At 38.6% G+C, this 15392-nt stretch overlaps 1 pseudogene; it reads left to right on the top strand.

The window, feature by feature from the left end:
* Window positions 1-1479: 1479 nt before the first annotated feature.
* LOC102850490 lies at window positions 1480-11326 on the top strand (annotated as a pseudogene).
* The last annotated feature ends 4066 nt before the right edge of the window (window positions 11327-15392 follow it).

Here is a 15392-nt window from a genome sequence, read left to right as displayed (position 1 = left end):
CCTTGTACTTCAAATCAGCTAGCCTTTCTTTTAAAAGTCCTTGGGACTTTGTTACAAGCTAGAGGGGTTGTGTTCTTTATCAAATTCCCATGTAAACTTTCTCTATCACTCAGCTACCTAAAGCTGGGTCTTTACAAATCAACTGTCTATACATCCCTCATCTGAATTACCCACTCAAAGATAAATCAGAGTCTCACTTCCTATAGCAGGTTTATTAAGTCTCTAAAATGCTTCTCAGAATTCAGACACTATATACCTTTGTGGCACTACAGGGTTAGTATTGGTATGCAACCCAAAAGGTAAGCTGTTCAAACTCACCAGCTGCTCCTGGGGTGAAACAGATTAGGCAGTACCCTCCCATAAATATTTTCAGTCATGAAAATCTGATTGAAGATTGTCATAAATTAGCATTGACTCAATAGTTATGAGTTTATACTATTGCCTAGAAGTATTAACTGTACTTATAATTGCTCATTCATTACAACTAGAAAGGATATAAGTGGAGATTCCATCCAACAAGGTCCAGGAAAGGTCTGCTTTAGAGAAGTTTATTACACCCAGGGTAGCTATGATCCTTTGGCCAGAGAGCATAGTGCTGTGCACGTGGGTGTTGTGTTGTGTTGTGTTGTGGCGGTCTCTGGTGAAAGGTGACTCTGCCTCCAGGAGCCAGGGAAGCCACGCTTGGCCTTGGGTTGAAGGCAGCAGCGTCTTCAAGCCCAAAAGGGCCCTCAGGCCTGTGGCCCTTGGGCCAGTCTTTCAGTGTATTTGTTCAGACATTCCTCTAGGTTGTATAGCCCTGGTGTACAAGTTGCCGTCCTGTGGTCACTTGTGGTTGCTGTGAGGCTGAACACTGTGACATGGATGTGTCAAATGCATTAATGGTTGACTACCCAATGTGGACTGAGAGTGGGGTGGAGCTCCCCGATTAAACAAGCATGGAAGGAGGAGTGGCATCCACTTCCATAATAGCTTGCCTCTGGAAACCCTATGAACCTGGAGAGAGGATGAAAGGCACCCAAGCATCAAGGACTCTCTCCTTCATAGGGTCGCTATAACAACAAAAACATTACACTCAGACACATACCACCACTCTTATGCCTTGAAGGAGAACTCCAAAGTTCAGGCTTCCTTAGCTACTGGGTCCTCAAATAAAATACATGACATACATAAATGAATAGCAGAATGTGAGGAATTGGTACAATTTTTTCTCCAGGTGACCCTGTCAGTGGTCACATCCTAGACTAGTTGATCTGGTCTTATCAATATTTCAGAAGTAGTTGGTGCCACTCATTCATCAATAGGAAGCTTTGACATTAAATAGGGGAAACACATCATAATTATCTATGAAATTTTAAAGAAAAATAGCTGGAGCAAACAAGGCAAAGCAGTCATAAGAAAATAAAATACAAATTAATAAAAGAAGTTTTAAGAAGATACTGAGCTCCTGAGTATAGCAGGAACAAACAAGAAAAAGCAACCATGAAGGTAGTTAGCTATAAACTTCTGATAGGAAAGGGAAACAAAAAGTTTTCAAGAAGAGGTTAGAGGTATTTTTTTTACATAAGAAAAGATTGTATACCCAATGAAAGAATTTTTCTTTTACTTTTCAAAAGGAAGAGTCAGCTGAGGGGAAGAGGTGGGCAGGAAGAAAAATGCAACAATGAATGAATGGGGGGGAAAAAAGCTAACACCACTGCTGCTAAGAAAAAGCTTCTTTTCACTAAACAAAGACCAACCAAACAACAACAAAAAACAAACAAACAAAAAAACCAACAACCCACAACCAACCCACTAATGGTGTGCAGTCAGAACTGACTTACAGCTGACACTCCAGTAGGTTTTTGGAGGCTGTACATAGAGCAGGAGGAGATTGCCTATCTTTCTCTCACAGACTCTCTGGAGAATTTGAACACTAGGGAGGCACAGCCATCTGGTTAGCAGCATAACTCCCTAAACCACCAAAGTTCTCTAAATTAGCATAAAATGTTAGTTTCACATTTGTAGCTGTTATGTGCTGTCAAGTTGCCTGTGACTCAGTGACCCTATGTACAACAGCCCTAAGCCCTGCTTGATCCTGTGCCAATCTTATAGTCTCTGACACACCTACCCCCATTTCCCCAGTCACTGAATCAATCTATCTCATAGAGGGTCTTCCTCTCTTGTTCTATGCCTCCACCCTCCCAAGCATTAAGTACCTCTCCAAGGTCTAGTCTCTCCCTGCAACAATCCCAAAGTATGTCAAACAAAACTTAAAAATCCTTGCCTCCAAGGAACAGCCTGGTTTAAGCCTCTCAAGGATGAATCTGTTCATTCTCTTAGCATCCCATAATATATACAATACTGTTCTCCAACAACACAGCTCAAAGGCGTCAATTCTCTTACTGTCATCCCTAGTTATTGTCTAGCTCTCTGATACATAGCAAGTGACTGGAAAGTTCATGGCCTGTATCAGGTGCACCTTAGTCTCCAGACTGACGTCATTGCTCTTCAGTACTCTGGAGAGGTCTCTAACAGCCAATTTTCCCAATGCAAAATGTCTTTTAATTGCCTGGCTGCTTGCGTCAAAAGCGTTGATTGTGGAGCCAAGCAAACTAAAGTTATTTCCAATCTCAATCTCTTCACCGTCCATCACGATGCTGCCAATTTGTCCAGTGCTGAAAATCTTTGATGTTGAGCTTCAATCTATATTGAAGGCGGCAGACCTTGACCTTCCGCAGCAAGTGCTATATAATATTATAAAAGATTAATTTCCTATTATTTTATTCATGAATAATAAAATGACTGGGACATAAATATATCCTATGATCGGTCAGTGAATACACATTAATTACTCTATTTTACCTCCTCTGTTTGAGGTTTCTTGTTAGGGTAGGGTTGAGGACTCTAAACTCATTTACATGCCCAAATGTTGCTTAGTTATTTTAGAGAACAAAAGGTATCTTAATTGTTTGGTGACTCCAGGGGTTATTTTCAGAAAGCAGAGACAAAAAGGCAAATTGAGTTTTTTGTCTCAAATATAACAGTCTGGAATCACAGAAGAAGAAAGCACTTCTTGAAGCTTCAAGGCCAGCACTACTCTCCAAAATGGCTGTGTTTCGGTGTCTTCTAGTCATCTCCAGCTCACAGTGATCCTGTGTACATCAGAAAAAAGAAAAAGCCTTTTCCGGTCACCCTCTCTGTCTCTGATATGCTTCAACCCATTTTTTCAGTCGCAATGTCAATCTATTTGATTCCTATGCATTCCATCAGGTAAAATGCATGTGTATAGCCTGTGTTTGGGTTTCTTTGTTTAATTATTATTAAATTTAATGAAAATTTACAGAGACTTTGGATTTCCACTCATTCATTGTTGCACTTTTCTTTCTGTCTAACCCTCCCCCCTAGTTTGCTCTTTTCTTTGAAAAGTAAAAGAAAAATTCTTTGTTATACAAGCCCTCCCCCAAAGTCCATGCCGTTATACAGCCTTAGTTCTGGACTCCTGTCATGACAATAATACCTAATCATATATCCCTTTTAAACAGTTCTCTCCCTCATTTGTTTCAATAAAGTATGCCTAATTTATCCCATCTTTCTCAGTCTCCCCCAACCCCAATGTCAATCCCGTTTTACAACAGTGGCACTAATACAGTATTTGTCCTTTTGTGACTGAGAAATTTCACTCAGCATAATGTTCTCCCGGGTCACCCATTTTGTATAGTATTTCATGAGTTCGTTTTTCATAACAAGGTAGTATTCCATATACAGCTTCTCTATCCATTTGTTTGTTGATAGGCACTTAGGTTGTTTCAGCTTTTTGCTATTGTGAACAAAGTTGTGACAAACATGGGTGTGCATATATCTGCTTGGGTGGTGGTTCTGTTTCTTTGGGGTATATTCCCAGTAGTGGAAATGCTGGATCAAATTATATATATATTTCTATTTCCAACTTTTTGAGAAAGCACCATACTTCCTTCCACAGAGGTTGCACCATTTTACACTCCCACCAGCAGTGAACAAGGGTTTCAGTTTCTCCACAACCTCACCAGCATTTGTTGTTTGCTGTCCTGTTAAATTATACTATTCTTACTGGGGTGAGATGATATCTCATAGCTGTTTTGATTTGCATCTCTCTTAGAGCTAAGGATTTTGAAGGTTTCTTCATGTGTTTGTGTGCCATCTGAATGTGTTCTTCGGTGAAGTGTCTGTTCATATCCTGTGCCCATTTTTCAATTGGGTTGTTTACCTTGTTGTGGTGCTTGTATATTTTGTAAATTCTTGATATAAAGGTATTTTCAATTAATAAATCATTGAATGTGCAGAATTCTATCGTTCTATTTCCAGCTTCATTTCTCTCACAAGTCTATGTTGTCCAAGTATTGATACTTCTTTCCCGCTCCCAACTTTTGCATTCTAGTCTCCTATTACTGTTAATGTATATTAGTTGCAAGTTCAAGAGATTTCTGACTGCAAAAGTTCGTAGAAATCTTCTATTTTCTCCTCTTGGCTCTAGTTGTCGGTGCATATATTTGAACAGTAGTGGTATTAACTGGATTTCCTTGTATGCATATGGATATTATCCTGTCACCCAACACATTGTATTTCAAGATGGATCTAGAAATGGCTTTTTAATTATGAAAGCAAACCCATTTTTTCTCACCTTTTCATCCCCGGCATAGTAGATCATATGATTGCCTTATTCAAAATGTCCCAAGGCAAGTTGTCTCATTTTGCCAATACCTAGTATGTCAATACTTATGCATTCCATTTCTTTTTTAACAATGTCCAATTTTCCTACATTCATGCTTCTCACATTCCACATTCCAATCACTAGTGTCTATCCAGAACATTTGATTGTGCTAATGCAAAACCTGTACTTGGATTGGGAGGCAGGCAGGCAGTCATCAGAACACAGCAAAGAGACACTGCATGATTCAAAATTAGGAAGGATGTATGCCAGGAGTGTACTCTGTCTCCATACCTTTTCAATCTATATGCAGGACAGATCATCCAGGAAGATAGGCTTTATGATGTAGAACGTGGCATCAGGATTGGAGGAAGATTCATCAACAAACAACCTGTATTATGCACATGACACAACCCTGCTTGCTGAAACTGAGAAGGACCTGAAGCACTTGCTGCAGAAGGTCAAGGACTGCAGCCTTCAATGTGGATTGAAGCTCAACATCATAAAAACAAAGATTGTCACCATGAGGCTGATTGGCAGCATCATGATGAAAGGTGAAGAGATTGAAATTGTTAACAGCTTTAGTTTGCTTGGTTTCACAATCAACACTCTTGATACTAGCAGCCAGGAAATCAAGAGGCCAACTGAATTGAAAAAGTCAGCTGTCAGAGTACTGAACAGCAATCACCTCAGTCTGGAGACTAAGGGGCACCTGATCCAGGCCATAGTCTTCACAAATGTTTTTCTATGTGTCAAAGAACTGGACAATGACTCGGGATGATAGAAAGAGAATTGATGCCTTTGAGCTGTGGTGCTGGAGAAGAGGGTTGAATATACCATGAACTGCCAGAAGGACAAACAGGTTCATCCTAGAGAGAGTGAAGCCAGACTTCTCCTTGGAGGCAAGGATTCTGAGTCTTCATCTGACATACTTTGGGCATGTTGTAGGAAGAGACCAGTCCTTGGACATCATGCTTGGAAGGGTGGAGGGAGAAAGAGAGGGAGACCATCGATGAAATGGATTGATACAGTGACTGAGGTAATGAGATTAGGTGTGTCAGAGACAATAAAGTTGGCACAGGATGGAGCAGGTTTCAGGGCTGTTTTACATAGAGTCGCTATGAGTCACAAGTGACTTGATGGCACATAACAACAACAATAACATGTCACTCTATCCTATTAAATGTTTTTTTCTCTTTTTTGCTGACCTCCTTCTTTTCCAACTATGATATTCCTTGCCAATAATTGGCCCCTATTTGATAATATTCTGTTAAAATCATTCTTACTCCTAAGGAGCACTTTGGCTGTGTTTCTTTCAAGAAAAATGTGATGTTTTTTGGTCAATCATAGCATGTTTTATGTTCTTTGTCAACATCACAATGTAAAGGCATCAGTTGTTCTTCAGTCTTCCTTATACAGTGTCCAACTTCCACATGCACATGATGCAATTGAAAATACTAAGATCAGGCACACCTTAGTCTTTCAAGTGGGATTATTGTTCTTTTTTTCTTTCTTTCTTTCTTTTTTTTTTTTTTTTCAGGGGACGGACATTTTTATGGTGGGAGAAGGCTGGGCATTGTCAACGGCAGGTTTCCCTTCCCCCAGGTGGCAGACTAAGCTCCCAACAGCGTTCATTTCAAACTCCGCGACCGCGACTGTTTCTTCGTTTCTTCTCAGCGCGGCGCGGCGGGGGCTGGGCCCGGCGGGGACGGAGAAGTACCTCGCGCGATTCACGGAGGCCGCTTACGCCGCCGCTTCCTTTTTGGGGATTTTTGTTCTTGAGCACTTTAAGAACATCTTAGCAACAGTTTTGTTCAATGCAACACTTTGATTGGTTTCTTAATTGTTGCTTCTATGTGTGTTCATTATGAGTCCAAGTAAAATGAAATTCATAACATCAATCTACTCTTCAGAATGTTGTTGTCATGTGCTGTTGAGTTAGAACAACTCAAAGTTGTCCCTCCAGGGGATTTTTAGAGGCAGTGAAAGCACAGGACTAAATTGTACAGCCTTCTCTTATATAGCAGCTGGTGGAGTCAAACTACATGCCTTTGAGATTGCAGTGCAGCTTCTCCAACTATTGTTTATCTCAGCTATGTTGCTAAAGCCTTTTTAGAACACTTCTTGTTGTTCTTGTTATGTGCTTTCCAGTCACTTGTGACTCATAGGGATCCTGTGTAGAGTAGCTCTGAACTCTCCTCTATATTCATTGTCCTAGGCACTGAGTCAATCTGCCTCATCCAGAGGGTCTTCCTCTCTTGTGCTGTCCCTCCCCCTTTCAAGCATGATATCACCTCCAAGGACTAATACCTCCTGGAAATATGTCCAAACTATGTTAAATGCAGCTTCAAATTCCTTGCCTCCACAGAGCCTCCGGCTTTATTCCTCTGTAGGACAGACCTGTTTGTTCACTTAGCAGTCTATGGTATATTCAATACTGTTCTCCAGCACCACAATTCAAAGGCATCAGTTCTTCTTCTGTCATCATTGTCCAGCTCTATGACACATAGAAAGTAATTGCAAAGACCATGGCTTGAATCAGACACACCTTAATCTCTAGAATGACATCATTGTTCTTCAGTACTCTGGAAAGATCTGTGATGACAGATTTTCCTTATGCAATTCATATTTTTAATTCCTGGCTACTATTACCAAAATACTGGTTGTGGAATCAAGCAAGGTGAAGCTTTCACCAATCTCAGTCTCTTCTGTGTCTATCATGATGCTGCCAATTGGTCCAGTGGTGAGAAAATTTTGTCTTCTTGATGTTCAGCTTCAATTCATATTTGAAGGCTGCAGTCATTGATCTTCTGAAGCAAGCACTTAAGGTCCTCCTCAGTTTCAGAAAGCAGTGTGGTGTCATCTGCATAGCACAGATTGTTGATGAGTCTTCCTCCAAACCTGATGCCACATTCTTTCTCATAAAGTCCAGCCTCTTGTATTATCTGTTCTCCATATAGATTGAAAAGATATGGAGATAGGATGCATCCCTGATATACACCTTTCCTGATTGTAAACCATGCAAAGTTTTCTTGTTCTGTTGTGATTTGATGACTGTCTCCTGGTTCAAGGATAGGTTTCACATGAGCACAATCAAGTATTATGGGATTCCAATCCTTGTAAAGGTTAACCACAATTTGTTGTGATTCACACATGCCGTCTGTACATATATATATTGATCCAACTATAAATTATGTACTTGTAGTTCTGTACTACCGTGTTTTAGCCTTTTAAAATGTTCACAAGAATAATATTACAAAAGATGATGTAAAAGATTAGCAGAGAATAGATCAATTTGATGACACTGAGAAGGGGACAGGTTCACTTTGGAGTTCCCTACACTAGTGTTTATTAAAAGAAAACACAATTTAATTATAACATCATTGTGTTATTATTGTTATTAGGTCCTGTCAAATCAGAACTGACTCATAGTTGACCTCCAGCAGATCTTTGAGACAGTAGATCTCACAGGAGATTACCCATCTTTCTCCAAAGGAGCAGCTGGTAGATTCAAACTCAGTGCCTTTGAGTTGGCAGCACAACTTCTCACCACTAAGCCAGCCACTCTGCACATTTGTTTTTAATGAAATCATCTGATATGTTAAGAAAACATTATTGTTTACAAGCAGTTCCATATTCACATATATCTAACTCTTAAACACCGTATGAGATAGGGGTTTTTTTGTGAGTGTTTTTTTGTTTGTTGTTTGTTTTATATTGCTGTTGATTCTCCCTTATGGTGACCTGCTATCAGGTTCCTCGTGTTGCAAGTAACTATGGGTGGAGATAGAGTGTCTTTCTCCCTTGGATAGGTCAGTGGGCTCAAATGTTGTTCTTCTAGGATAATCTCTCACAGATGAGAACCCTAAGATACAACCAGGATAAGGATAATTTCTAGAATTGCAAAGGCTAAGAATGGTAGGACCAAGATTGAAACCAGGTATTTTGACTCAAAACTCACTATTTTGTCATCCAAGCTCAGCTGGGTAAGTCTTATGAGAGTTCCAAATTTAAGGCATGAGACAATAAAACAATTGCCCTTTTTATTATGCTTATTTCATAGACAAATACAACTACTAATAGAATAATTTTTGTCACCAGAGGTGGTAAGAATACATACAAATTTCACAAGCGAGTAATGAAAATAAAATTCACAACTCTGCAAGTTGGTAAAGTACATTTAAAAGGGGTGCTCTAGTGGCCTTGTGGGTATCCCAAAGGCAGGTGACTCTAATTCATCAGGTGATCCTCCAGAGAAGGTTGGGCGAACCCCTCCTGTGCAATTTACAGCCTGTGAAAACCCAAAGCAAGGCCAGTTTTGGGTGCATTTTAACTCAATGAAAATTCGGGGGTTTGAGTAATAAAAATAATTTTATGTTTGAGCAATAAAAGTAACTTTATGTAGTATGGGCACTATAATGCAGTGGTTGACAGCCAGGGAGGATTTCCCCCAGGTATCATGCCTGGAGAATTTTTTGGCTGCCAAAACTGGTAGTGATGTCAAGGAGCTGTTACTGGCATCTAACAAGTAGAGACTAGGGGTGATGTCCAACATCCTACAATGCACAGGACAGCCGTTATAATAAACAAGCAATTAGCACCAAATGTCAGTAGTGCTGAGATAGAAACCCCACAGTAGTGCTTCTGTAGCAGTTTTAGTTATGAATCATAGAAATGGCTAATAAAGTCTATGTCAACTCCCAAACACATGTAAAGCAAATAGAAACAAAATAATGCACACTTTTTTTCAGATTGCCTGTATACTTGCACAGTTATAGACTGAAGAGTCAAGAAACAATAAATCCTAACTATTTCCACTGCACATTTTCTGGTACAGCTCTATGTTCTAGTGTTATTAAACCTGGAAGTCAGAAGTACATTTGCAACCTACGGATCACAATGCAGTACTGCTTTGTGAGATATTAAAACCATCCATTACCTAATAAAAAAATTTTATTTGTACATTTTAATTGAGAGGGAGGTTCACACAACCTTACTCTACAAAACATTTTTAATTAAGAAAAAGTCTCCTAATCTCTAAGTAGGGTTGGTGGGTTAATTTTATTTCTTCTTGTCCTTTTGAGAGAGATTATAGGATTTGCTTCATCAAGCATATCAAGTGGTGATTAAAAGGGCCACTGGTGAATTATAATATTTTATTTCATAAAGATGAGAATGAAAACTCTGTTAAAGTCTCATCATCTGACTTTCTTAATTTGGGAATCAAGCGGGAAATTATGAGCAAGACAGGTTGTTTTCACTTATCTTTATTGCCTCTCTCTATAGCCCTTCTTCCCTATGTGTAAAATCTATCTGCCTAGTTTCCTAATGCTGTTGCTATCAAAATAAATCCATCACAAACAGAGGACATGAATTCAAGTAACATCTTTTTTTCAAGATGTTTAGTTCACAAGCTTAAAGAACTAATCTTGACATGAAAGGGTCACTAGTTTTGTTTCGTTCTTTCCTATTGTAATTTATTTTAAGGCTAAAATCAAGAAATACTTGATAACAAAGAAAATTGACCTTGAAGTTAAGATAGTGATTCAAAAGTATATTTGATTCAGTTTTGAATATAAGCTGTTTTACAATATCATCTATGTAGATTTATCAATCGTGTTTCATCTTAAATCTAATAACACAGTTAAATTAATAATATTCTTCTACATATACTACTTTGGTAATATATGATGGAACCTAACAACAACAAATATTGTGCTCTATGCATAACTTTTTTTAATTTTCTAGATATTGTCATCTTTTGCTAAGTAATAGAAATACAATTTTATATCCTTTGAGCCATTTGAGGTTAACAATATAGAGAGTTTTCTTCACATCAATTTAAATTCAATGAATATTTTTGAAAGCATACACTCTTTAGTGAATTCTGGTGACCTTGGAGTTGCCCTGCCAACTTATTAAAAGCCGGCATTTTGAATTCTCTGCAAGAGAAAGACAAACAATTCCCTCCCATGTGATTTACAGCCTCTGAAAACCCACTAGGGTCAGCCAGGAATAGAATCTGACATAACAGCAATGAATGAGACACACTTTAGGATCTTAAAGTTCCCCTTCCTCAATGATGTTATTGTTGAGTACCGTCAGATTGGAACCGACTCATATCTGATCCTCCAGTGGGTTTTCAGAGGCAGTAAATCGCATGGGAGGATACTGCCCATTATTCTGTAATAAGACATAAAGCATTCAAAATAAAAAAAATGAGGCATTAAAATTAAATTGTGAAGCCCCATCCCTTCCAAAATTGAAGCTATAGCTCCAGTTGAAGGCCAAGAAGGCAGTCCTGAAGAGTATCCACAGCCACAAATAAAAAGATCCACACGTCACCCACCACCTGGCACTAAAACCCTGACACTCCAAAGGCTGCTCAAATACTCCCAGAAGAGACCTTTCAGGAGAAACAAGTTTGATCACTATGCTATCATCACTGAGTCAGTCATGAAGAAGATAGAAGATAACACAATTGTGTTCACTGTAAATGTCAAGGTCAAAAAGCATGATATCAAACAAGCTGCCAAAAAGTACTGTGACATTGATGGGGCCAAAGTCAACACCTTGACTGGGCATGATAGAGAGAAGGCCTATATGCGACTTGCAGCTGACTATGATGCTTTAGATGTTGCCAGCAAAATGGATATCATCTAAACTGAGTTCAGCTGGCTAATTGTAAATATAATATTTTGTCACCTAAAAAGAAAATGAAATTGAATTTGCTTCAAAGATATAAACAAAAGCATCCAACTATTGCTTAAATAAAACTTTGATTACCTAGGTCTCTCCTAAGACAGAAATAGGGAAAAGCATATTCAATGTACAAGCAATTCAGGAAAGAGGTCAAGCTAACATACACCAAAACTCTAAAATGCTGGGAGCCCATCACAATTTTATTAGATTTCAGAAACAATCTCCTTTAAGTCATGCTAAGGAATCTAATTAATCTGACACGATTTTATAAAAGGAGCAAGGGCCACATGGTGATGCCCATGTCTGGCCTTTACTGATTTTACAAAGGAGAACTTTCCTTGTCAACAGTATCAATAACACAAAACCAATTTTCATGAGATCAGACATGTCATTCATACTCCCATACTTCCTTCTATTCATCTCAACACCAATCTTACTACTTTTTTGAGGGCTCTAAAATCTGATATGACACCTCACAGACCATTCAAAACCATATTGGGGAGGTCAAAAGATTATAATCTAGGTAAGTAGCAGAACACAATCAGGATGGCTTCCAAAATGTTCGAGCAGGCATCTCAGTCTTGAGCCTAGTGGCCTTAGGCCAGTGTAAAAAAGTTCTCAGTCCTGTAAATTATGGCCCACTATCTCCAGTTATTCAACAAACTTGGGCAAGGGCTTTTAGCTCTGGTTCCAAAGGTGTATCAGTCCAAGGTCCCATTTCACATCAGGTTTCTGGTTCAGCCATGGCTGCTGCTGCTATCAGTGTAACTGGAGCAAGAATTTCTGGGCCTGTGGTGCTTCTTTGCTGGCAGGGAAGATCTAATTTTCCTGCTGCTGCTAACTACCTGTTCCATTCATGTAGGCAAAAATAAAACAATGGTTAGGAAAGTCATATAGAATGACAAACTCTACAGATATGTTCTCCTCCAAAGTAACCACTATAACTACTAAAGGGGGGGACAATATTTAGGGAAAGTATTTTATAGAACTCCATTCTTTAAAGCTTACTTATCATGTAGTCCAGCCCTCAGTTGGTTTTAATTTCTGTTGTGGTTTTTTGTTTTGTTTTGTTTTTTGTTTTTTCACTGATACACTAATGTGAATTTTCACATAGTTAACCAGACAGATTTGCACTGACAAGTTGGAAAAATTCTAAAATATCAACAGCCATTCCCTTCTCTGATTGCGGACTTTTCACTAGCATTATTCTAGTCTTCTCAAACTACCTCAATACTTTTGTAAACTACCCTATTGATGTTAGGTACTTCCATATCCAATGGAGCAACTTGACATAAGAAAAAAAACACTTATTTATAACATTGTGAATCTGACCTAAAATCAGCCGTGTTCTTCAAATAGCACCAATTTTTGTCCTACTTACTTCACTTAGTATCCAGATCAATATTTATTGGTTCTTCCTTCAACTTGACTACATCTTTCTTCTCCAGAATTACTTTTCAGTGTCATTAATTGCATCAGGTCAGAAAAAGATGTTGAAGGTTTGCATCTATCAAGTGCTATGATAAACAGGAAAGGATTTTCATGATAGTCGTTGTAAAACCATACATGACATTTCCCAACCATGCCCAAGGCATGTGCGGGTCCCATTGCAACATGAAAACATGAAGTTTCTTGTTCAAAAGGTAGAAAAAAGAGCTTAACATATAAAATATTTCCTTTTCCTGATGTCTTTCTCTAATGACACTATTATTTTCTCTTTTCTTTCAGGGCATGTGTACATGTTCACATATCCTAGTGGCCCAAGCTGCAACTTAATGAATGTGAACAAGTGGCCCAACAACTTTGGGTTCATTTTCTTTCCAGGAGTCAGACTTGCACCCTGTATCCTGTCTGGGTCAGGGAAATAAATTTCTTTTCTTTATGAGATTGTTCACTATGTTGAATAGGTGACACTCAAGGAGTTACAACTTCCAAGCTATAATACACTCAGTACCCCAAAGGGCAGACAAATTGCTAGCATTATATTGTGTGCCCTGATAAACCTTGTGGTTTGCACCTCCATCCTCAACATCTCATGTCTGTGCCTAGATCTTTATGGACAAAGGAGGAAATAAGTCTCTGAGGATAGCAGGAAAGAAGAAGCCAGTCACAGTGTAGAGCATCAAAGAGTCAGAGGACAGGTGGTCAAGAACTGTCCAAGGGAAGCAGAGAGGTAGCAGGAGGTACAACAACACATGAACCAAGATTCTAACATGAATCAAAATCAAACCCAACATATAACTGTTGAATCAAATCCAACCCATGGCAAGCCTCCATAGGGTCTCCAAGGCTGTACATATTATTGAAAGGAGATTTCTCATCTTTCTTCTGTGGAGTAGCTGGAATTACTGGATCTTAACCAATGAGTTTTGGTTACTAGCCCAGTACATAACGTACTGTGTTACCAGGGCTTCTACAAATACCGAATTATTTCATTGGATTTCACTTTGTAAACACAAAGTCAGAGGTAAAATTAATAAGAAATCCAAAATAACAACCACAGAGTCATAGAGCCAAGCATGAGACCCTTCTAGGAACAAAGCTGTGTGTAGCGCATTGTTTGTACAACCATCAAGCTGACCCTTACTATGCTAGTGTGTCTTTTCTCCTCAATTTTCAGTGCCAAAACTGTCAAACATAGGTCTAAGGATTGTTATCATATTTTCTAAACTACACAGGCATACTGGCTGTGTGAAAGTCTGTGGAAATAAGGAACGACCTTCAGCTTGCAAACCACCCCCCCCCACCTTGGTGCCCTCACCTCAAGTTTAGCTTTACTGTGATTATTCTTGTCTGTCTTGTAGGCAACACTCTGATACCTTCTCTGCCTGGTAGTTGGAGCATTAGACATAGTGAGAAATAAAGTGGAGGCAGAGGGTGAAGGTCACAGTTTGCTATGTAAATGTGACAGTGTACCATCACCATGTAACACCTACAGTAATTTATCAGTATGTGGATTTAGCACTCTGTGAAAACAAATCTTTTAACTAACACATGAAAATATTTTTCCAAGTTACATTTTTCTTTAATTTTGAGTAAAATAATAAATTCACCTCTGTTTTAAAAACACTCATAATTGACTGTAATCACTGAAATTTAATTATACATTGATTATTTAGTTGGGTTGAAAAGGAAATTTCCACACTTCAGAGGGAAGGAAAGAGAATTAGAGAGGGAAAAAAGTTTTATTCAACTTTATTTTTAAAATTATATATCCAGATTATATATTGTACTTCTTAGCCTTTTATCAGGAAGCTCTGATACGAAGCTGTGCAACAATCCCAATATCCTCTGGAGAAGGATGGATAATATTCTGTGTGATTTACTGCTTCTGAAAACCCACTGGAGGATCAGTTATGAGTCAATTCTGACTCAACAGTGCACAATAACAACAGTAGTCATTTATCAGAATGTGAGAGGCTTCCATCAACTAATACTTTGGTCCCTAGAGGTGAAAGAATTTCTCTCCAGCTTTGAGGTTGACAACGGCAGAAATGTTTGTCAGGATCATCACTGAGGACATCTACCCTAGATTATTTTCCATAAACACATGAGTATTCTGATTCTTTACAATGACTTGTCTGGCCTGAACTCTAATTACTTGAAATTAATAAAAGGGGCAAGCCCTTCACATTCTTGTCAAGTCTTTCATCTTGTTAGGAAACAAAGTGATGCAAACACCTCAAAATAGAACACGGAGGCATATTAAAAATGCTTCAAGCAAAAGATTTTATTGTAAACCTAATGACCCCATTGTGTCCAGGTATCAATATTACAGGAAAGACTATACTGATGAAAGTGAACATCCTAAAATAACAATAGCCTTAACTTATTTTAAAATTTCATAAAATACATTACATGACAGATTTCAAGATGTCTTGATTCCCTGTTATAAGGCTTTTCTTTTTTTGGTTGGTTGTCTTTGTTGATTATTTTGTTTTATTATTAATTTTAATGAAAGTTTACAGAGACTTTGGATTTCCATTCATTCATTGTTGCACTTTTCTTCCTGCTCCCCCCTCCCCCC

This window comes from Elephantulus edwardii, unplaced genomic scaffold (assembly GCF_000299155.1).
Source record: "Elephantulus edwardii isolate Elephantulus edwardi_28Jun2011 unplaced genomic scaffold, EleEdw1.0 scaffold00007, whole genome shotgun sequence".
Classification (NCBI taxonomy): domain Eukaryota; kingdom Metazoa; phylum Chordata; class Mammalia; order Macroscelidea; family Macroscelididae; genus Elephantulus; species Elephantulus edwardii.
This window is presented reverse-complemented; position numbering and strand designations above follow the sequence as displayed.